Source organism: Peromyscus eremicus, chromosome X (genome assembly GCF_949786415.1).
Source record: "Peromyscus eremicus chromosome X, PerEre_H2_v1, whole genome shotgun sequence".
Classification (NCBI taxonomy): Eukaryota; Metazoa; Chordata; class Mammalia; order Rodentia; family Cricetidae; genus Peromyscus; species Peromyscus eremicus.
In genome coordinates, this window is record NC_081439.1 from 11,654,317 (window position 1) to 11,661,783 (window position 7,467).

The window sequence follows — 7,467 nt, forward strand, 5'->3', positions numbered from 1 at the left end:
TATAACCATTGAAGAAACAGAAGTTTTCCTACACAGAAACTCTGGGCCCAGATGGCTTTGCTATTTTAAAACCCAAGGAGCGCATGCTCAATTCATTTAATGGGGGCTGATAGAATCTTGATATTTTAAGAATCTGATGAACTGAAAATGAATATCAACAAAACCATCTCATGAACATAGACAAAAATATTCTAAATCAAATGATTGTGTATAGCGAGATACGGAAGTCCGGGATCAGGTCAGGTTTATTAACAGATGACATCAATAAGGTACACTCACGACACAGAACAAGGTTGACACTGCTGCTGATCCAGCTGTTGCTGCCCTCCCTTTCCACCCAAGGGAGACGGGAACCAAACCGCAAGCCACGCCTCTCCTCCACTCACCGAGAGAGAGAGAGAGAGAGAGAGAGAGAGAGAGAGAGAGAGAGAGAGAGAGAGAGAGAGAGAGACTGAGACTCTTCTCCTCACTTAAGGGGTCACTTATCTTCAGAGAAGACCACGCCCATTGGGCAAAACCGCTCCATTCAATTGGTCATTGGACCGAATGGCAGAATTCTCACAACAATTACTAAGTGCAATATACTTTTTTAAATGTCTAAAATGACCAAATTGAGCCAGGCATGGTGATATAGTCAATCTTTCTGAAGGCTGAAGCAGGAGGATTGCAACTTTGAGGCCAGTCTCTGCTACAGAATGTATTCAAGACCAATCTTGGCTGTATAGCAAAACACTGTCTCAAAAAACTTGGGGAAAAAAGAAGGACCAAGTTGGATTTATTTCTAATATGTCATGTGTTTCAATATTTGAAATCACGCAAATACCCTCATTAGCATACTAAAGGAGAAAAACTACAGGAACTAGAGAGATAGCTCAGCAGTTAAGAGCATGGACTGCTCTTCCAGAGGACCTGGGTTCAATTCCCAGCACCCACATGACAGATCACAACTGTCTGTAAATACTAGTTCTAGGGGATCCATTCCTTTTCTGGCCTTCACCAGGCACACACATGGTGCACATGCAGGCAAAACACCTACATACAAAAAAAAAAAAAAAGAAAAAAGAAAAGAAAAGTTACAGTTGCGTCAATATTTAAAGAGAGTTAGATAAAATTCAACATTTATTTATTGATCTTTTTCAAATCTTAGCAAAAAGGCCAAATGAATTTTCTTGGCAGAAAGCTTATCTAGAAAGATTGTCAATGAAGTGCATATTTGCACTGAAATGTTTAATAGAATTTGACACTGGAACTGTGGTAAGGCTGCTGCTATCATTTATAGTCAACATTGCCAAGCACCAGGCCGAGCTCCAGGAGTCCAGTCAAAGAGAGGGAAGAGGGATTATGTGAGCAAGGGGGTCAAGATCATGACAGGGAAATCTACAGATACAACTGAACCAAGCCAGTGGGAACTCAGGAACTTTAGACCTACAGCTGTGGAACCTGCATGGGACTGACTAGACCCTCTGCATACCAGAGACAGTTGTGTGGCTTTATCACCCCCTTTAAGGCCCCCCCCTTGGCAGTAGGATCAGGATCCATCCCTGGCGCATGAGCTGACTTTTTGGAACCCACTATCTATGGTGGGACACCTCACACAGCCTTGAGGCAGGGGGAGGGGCTTGGATCTGCCTCAACTGAATGGACCAGGCTCTGCTGACTCCCAATGGGAGGCCTTACCTTGTCGGAGGAGGGGATGGGGGTGGATTGGAAGGAAAGCTGGGGGGGGGGCGGGGCAAGAGGAGCGAAGCGAGGGGGATCTGTGGTTGGCATGTAAAATGAATAAAATATTTATTAATTAAAAAAACATTATACTCAAGGTCCAGCACAATAAGATATGAAAAAGAAAACATTTAGGGGCCAGTGAGCTGGCTCAGTGGTTAAAGGTACTTGCTACCAAGCCTGATGACCTGAGTTTAATCTCTGGGGGTCTACATGGGATAACAAGAGATTTCCACACACATTCTGTGACACATGTCCCCCATAAATAAATGTAATAAAATGTTATGAAGAAAAAAAATTTAAACATTGGAAACAAGGAACAGAATGATCATTATTTGTAGGTTATAACATTATGTATGCAGAAAAGCCAAAATAATCTATGGAAGAGCTTAGGATGATTAACTTAGAAAAATTTCTGAATACAAAGATCTATATTTAAAAGTCTTTTTGGCTTGGGCTGGGGCTGTAGTTCAGTGGTAGAATGCTTAACAGGTGTGAGACCCTGGCCTATCACAAGCACCACAAAAATATGTTTTTATATTCAGACAAAAAAGAAAAATTTAATAAACCATTTATAAACAACTTAGAAATTAACGGCTAAGGGCAATATCTTCTTGGAAAAAAATATGAAACCTAATTGAAAATTTTTAAAGACTAAAAAGATTTACATATTCATTGGAAGAGTCAAGGTCATAAAGCCATAAGGACCGTCTAAACCAGTGAGTGGTTCTCAACCTTCCTAATGCTGTGACTCTTTAATACAGTTCTTGTGTTGTGGTGATCCCCCCAATCATAAAATTATTTTTGTTGCTATTTCGTAACTGTAACTTTGCTACTGTTATGAATTGTAGTGTAAACATCTGATATACAGAATATCTGCTGTGTGACCCCGTGAAAGGGTTGTTCGACTCACAGCTTGAGAACCACTGCTCTAAACTGTTTTGTAGGTTCAATGTAAACCCAATCACAATTTGTGGGGGTGTTCAGATTGTGACAAATTCATTTTTTAAATGCGTATGGAATGAGACAGAAAGGCACAGTAATCAAGGTGGTGCAATATTGTTTCAAGCCTAGGTAAATAGGTGGTCTCAGACAACACTCATATGTAGATCTAGAATCAGTGATCGAGGAAAGATTCTAGACCAGGAGGGGAAAGGTGAAACTTTTAAAGACTGGAACAATTGGTGTCTAGTTTGGAAGAAATGAATTTTGATCCCTATATCACAAATAGTAACTCTCTGTGAATTAAAAACATAAATAGGAAAAGCAAATCACTTTATAATATGACCCAAAGTTGTTTTTTGAGGTGTTGGGGGTCAAGTTTTGCAGTCTGTGCAAAGACAAGCACCCTAATTCAGCTATACCCAACCCTCAACCTTGAAAAACATTTGTGCACTAAAGGATAGAAAAGTTTTCCTTCAACAAGACACAAAAAGCACTAACCATAAATGAAAATTATAAAACATTAAATGACATTAGGAATCCTCTTGACAAGCAACATTTTGGGAGAAGACAATGGAAACACATCTAACTGATGAAGGACTTAATCCTAGAATGTATTGAAAACTACAAAGAGAAAATCCAGGGCTCAAATAGGTATATGAATGGTGACATTCACAAAATACAATATTGTGCAATGAGAAGGAACGATCTACAGCTGCATGATCTGGTCGAATCACAGGGCTGTGATGTTGAGCAAAAGGAGGCAAATAAAAGAGTTTATATTATGTGAACCATTTAATCAAAGTTCTTAACAAATAAAGCTAATGCATTACAATGTGACAGATAATGTAAAGAAAGGTGAGGGGATGATCAGAAAATCACTGCGCATTCCCTCTGTGGGAGGGAGAGGTAGGTGGGGCTAGGAAGGAGCCTACAAGACTTGTGAGATGTCCGTCCATCATTTAATATTGTTACTTTGGGTGTGGCTCGTGGGTATACAGCTTATTTTGTCTATTAACTCACAAAATGTACATTTAGAGGCTGAAGAGATGGCTCAGTAGTTAAGAGTACTTGCTGCTCTTACAGAGGGCCTGAGTTCGATTCCCAGCATCTACATCAAACAGCTCACAAACCATCTCTAACTGCAGCTCCAGGAGATCTGATGCCTCTGGCCTCTGTGGGCACCTGCACTCATGTGTACGTAAGAGACACGAACACACACACACCTACACATAGTTAAAACACGATAAATCTTCAAGTGAACATTTGTATTTCTAGTCTTGGGTAACAAATCTAATCAAGTCAAACTTAAGTGAGAAGAGGGGGTAAGGTGTGGGGCTTCCTCACAAGGCTCCCAAGAATCCCCTTCTCTTGGTCTAAGGCATGAGGCATAGGTGACCCGCATCCTTCCAAAGCTCTCCTGGGTTCAATCTCTTGCCTTCTTCCCTGGCCGCCCCTCATCCCTGTTTGGGTAAATGATGCTGTGAGAAATTGTTTAACCTGTATCCTGAAATGGTAGTGGAGCAGGGCCTCCCATCTCCCAGGCCATAGGCAACACATGCTCATTTTGTTCTCAGATGGTGAAGTTCATCTCCCCTTGGGCCTCACCACGCCCGTCATTAGCCAGGACATTAAAAAGCCTGGCTGTATGGCTATTAGCAAATTATTAGTTCTCTCAGAGTCTCAATTCTTCATTCATAAGAGGGATTTGGTATCTACTGGGCAGAGTGATTGCACCCTCTGGGGTAAACTTGTAACATAACCTTACCCAGACCCACATTCATTTAGTGTAGTGTTTGATGTAGCCTAGCAGGTCGGGCAAGGGCAGGGGCTAGAATGATAGGGTCCCGGACTGAATCTTCCCAGCCATCACACAATGGGTCAGCTACTTGGTTCTTTCTGTCTCCCTTGGCTCATCTGTCGTGAGGTAAGAACTTTCTTCCTCAAAGGGTTTTGGGAAGTTGAAAGGAGACAACCCGTCAGCCACTGACTTACTTGTCTATTTCCCTGATGAAACACCATGACCAAAGCAATGTTGGGATCACATTTCCAGAGGGCGAAGAGTCTATCACAGTGTGGCCGCATGGCAGCAAGCGGCAGCATGGCAGCAAGCGGCAGCAGCCGCTGAGAGCTCACATCTCAAGCCACAGACAGGAAACAGAGAGAGCAAATTCAAAATGGCACAAGTCCTTTGAAGCCTCAAAGCCCTCTTCCAGTGACATGCTTCCTCCAGAAAGGCCACATCTTTTAATCTTTCCCAAACAAGCTCCCAACTGGGGACCAAAACCACCACAGCCAGTGACAATGGCATCTTTCACAGAACAAGCTTGAGTTCAGGCTTGCCATCGCCATCCCTCATAAGAACCTACAGCTGATGTCCCCACAGCAATTGCCCCCAACCAGTGCATGGACTGTTACAATGTGAGTGATATGTAGGGTGGGGGCCTCCAGGTACCTTCCTGGCCTGCTCTCTCATGAGACACTGGGCTCCTCATACCCTGTCTAGGGGACTAGCATCTTCTCTGTCACTGAGGCTGATTAGGGCCCAGGAGCACCACAAGGTAGGCTGGGTGTTTCTGACATATACGGCCCTGCGGGAGGGAGAGAAGCGGGGAAGGATGGGAGATTGGCTCATGTTCTTGCCTGAATTAATTTTCTGTTGCAGATTCACAACAAACCAACAAATAGTCACTGTTAGATTTCTGAGACAGTTTGAAGGGACAGGAGGCAAAAAAAAAGAGACTAGAGACTGACCTCAACAGACTTGACTGTTTATTTCAGACAGCAAGGAGCAGACACAGCTGAAGGGGAAGGGAGTGGAGTGCTTGGGGTTTCTTTAGGAGCTTTGGAGAATGGGAAATTAAACGCGACTGCTGGAGCCACATGAAAGCCTGCAGTTTACCCTTCATGGAGCTGGTTGTCCAGACAAGGCAATTTTTTTTTTTTTGTTTTTTTTGAGACAGGGTTTCTCTGTGTAGCTTTGCGCCTTTCCTGGGACTCACTTGGTTGTCCAGGCTGGCCTCGAACTCACAGAGATCCGCCTGGCTCTGCCTCCGGAGAGCTGGGATTAAAGGCGTGCGCCACCAACGCCCGGCAGACAAGGCAATTTTATCTCTAGCAACTGCCTTGCCCTGGCTACTGGGATGTGGGTGACAGCGGGTGATTGAGTGCAATAGCAGTGATGGGAAGGGGCTGGAGTTTCCACACAGGGTGTTGGTCAGGGCCTGACAGAGTTTGGTCAAGGTTTACTCTAACAGTCAGAGGTCTCTCAGGTTTGTAGGCTGGTCCTTCAGGAGGATCTAGGACAGCGGTTCTCAACCTGTGGGTCATGACCACTTTGGGGTGTGTGTGTCACATACCAGATATCCTGCATATCAGATATTTACATTACAATTCATAACAGTAGCAAAATTACAGCTATGAAGTAGCAATGAAAATACTTTATGGTTGGGGGTCATCACAGCATGAGGAACTGGATTAAAGGGTCACAGCATTAGGAAGGTTGAGAGCCACTACTCTAGGGGGAGCACTTACCATCTTTCCTTCCCAAGCTGTAGATGCATCCTGTAGTCCTTGGCTCATGTTCTCGTCCTCGGTATTTGGAGCCAATCATGGCCAAGTAGAGAGCAGAACCTGGAGAGGACAACATGGCACAGCCAATTGACAGGGAGTGATTCTGGTGGTAATAACATGGTGAGTATTTCCCCCACCCTTCCTCTGCCCCAGGTGTGGCCGAGCACTTGTCATGAGCCAAGCACAAGCGTGCAGAGTCTACTTTGACCACCAGGTAACAGATGGAGAAACCAAGGCTCTGGAGCTCTGTGTTCTCATCAGGCTTCAGCACAGTCTGCTGTTGGCTTTCCTGGCCATCCCTTCCCTTCTCTTCCTTGCCCAGCATCTGCATCTCATAATGGTCCTTGTTCTATCTGTCCTAGTTTTCAGCCTAGCTGGCATCTGCCTCCATCTTACAACTCCTCTGTTTCCCATTCAGGGTGGCTCCGGTCCAGGGGGAGGCCAGCTCCACATCTGACCTTCCTTTCTTTTCCTCAGGGAAGCCCCATGGTGGTTGTGGTCCCACAGTGGGGTTGTAGTGCCATAGGACATCATTTAGCCCTGAACATCCCACATTATAGTGATGTCCACTTTTGCTAGAAGGGTGCAACTTATCTCCCAAACAGGGAAGGCTTCAGAGGACACAGAGAAGGGTCAGTCTTTTTTTTTTTTTTTACATTTTTTATTTGAAAAAAATTTTTTTTTGGTTTTTTGAGACAAGGTTTCTCTGTGTAACAGTCCTAGCTGTCCTGGAACTCTCTCTGTAGATTAGGCTGGCCTCGAACTCACAGGGTGAAAAATTATTTTAAAGCTCAACAATTTATTGTTTTATTGTGTGCGTATGTGTGCATGAATTTATGGAGGTCAGGGGACAGTGTTGTCCTCTATTGCTCTCTACCTTATTTTTTTGAGGCACGCTCTCTCGCTGAACCTCAAGCTTACATTTTTAGGCTTTGCTGGCAGCCAGAAAGCCCCTGTGATTCTCCTGTCTTAACCCTCCTTAGTGCAGGGTATACACAAGATCAGACCATATGTGGATGCTGACAATCTAACTCAGGTGTCATGGCTGCACAGCAAGTGTTCTTAAGCACAGAACCATCTCTTCAGACCCCAACAATTGAATTTTAAAAAACCATTCATTTATTTTGTGTTATGAGTGTTTGTGTACCACGTGCATGTTTGGTACCCACAGAGGTCAGAAGAGAGCATAGGATCCCTTGGAACTGGAGTCATAGATGGTTGTGAGTCACCATC